Here is a 1030-nt window from a genome sequence, read left to right on the forward strand (position 1 = left end):
TGTGTGAAGGGCGGGGGGCGAACGAAGTTGATCCGTCTCCCCCCCTCCCCGCACACACGCACCCTCCAGCACTGTAGGGTGGGAAGTGAATGTTCGTCTCTGTAATTATCATAAAACTATAATTACCGTTTTGCTAGATTAGCGGGAGTTAAATAGGTTACAATCCCACGCTTGGGAGAAGGAGCGTCCCACTGAATTCCGTGGGGCTTGCTTGTGTGTTAAGAGCCCTCCAACGGGCGTGGGGCTACGGCTTGGTTACATCCCGAACAGCAGCTTGTCCGCGACCCCCGCCCCTTTTCTTCTTTCTCTCTTCGCTTTTTATCCCCCCTTTAGGGCAGGGTATGACATTTGTGCCCCCTTCCCCAAAGTCGCGGGACTACACCACCCCTTATCACTGCCTGTTGGCCCTGCCGGCTGCGGTTGATAGGAGCTGGACCAACCACACCCGCACAAGATCCGCACCCCTCTTCTGCGGGCTGAGCCAGCGGGAGGGCCTGGAGAGCGTCCGGCCCGTTCGTCTGGGCACGTGCTCGGCCAGGGGCGCGTCTGCTCGGCGACGCCCCCTCCCCAAATGCAGGTGGGGGAATCCAGAGCGTGCAACCTCGCCCAGGCCCCCTTCCCGCCACCAGGCCTCCCCGTGGCCCCGCCGAGAGAGCTGGGGCAGATGGGAGAGTCTCCTTTCTTCAGAAGGGCTTGGTGGCGCGCTTTCTGCGGCAGAACTCTTGGAAGGCGCGCACTGAGCGCGCAAGGCGGGCCACGATCCTGAGGCGCGCAAATGCGCCCACGCAGGCCCCGCGGCACCGTGCGTGTGCCATCACCGTCCACTCGCCTGGGGGGGGGGAGTGGGCGGCGGGGAGAGGAAGAGTGAGAAAAGGGAGACACGTTCTCTGCCTCGCTAGGCAGGGAGGCGGCTGGGAGGAGGGAAAAGGCGCCGGGGAGAAGGCGAGAGAATCGCTCTGGAGTAAGCAGGCAGGCGAGCTCAGAGGAGGAACGGAATAGAGGAGGGGAGGGAAGGAGTCGGGGGGGGGGG

The sequence above is a fragment of the Varanus komodoensis genome, unplaced genomic scaffold, assembly GCF_004798865.1.
Source record: "Varanus komodoensis strain SLA01 unplaced genomic scaffold, ASM479886v1 scaffold38, whole genome shotgun sequence".
Lineage (NCBI taxonomy): Eukaryota > Metazoa > Chordata > Lepidosauria > Squamata > Varanidae > Varanus > Varanus komodoensis.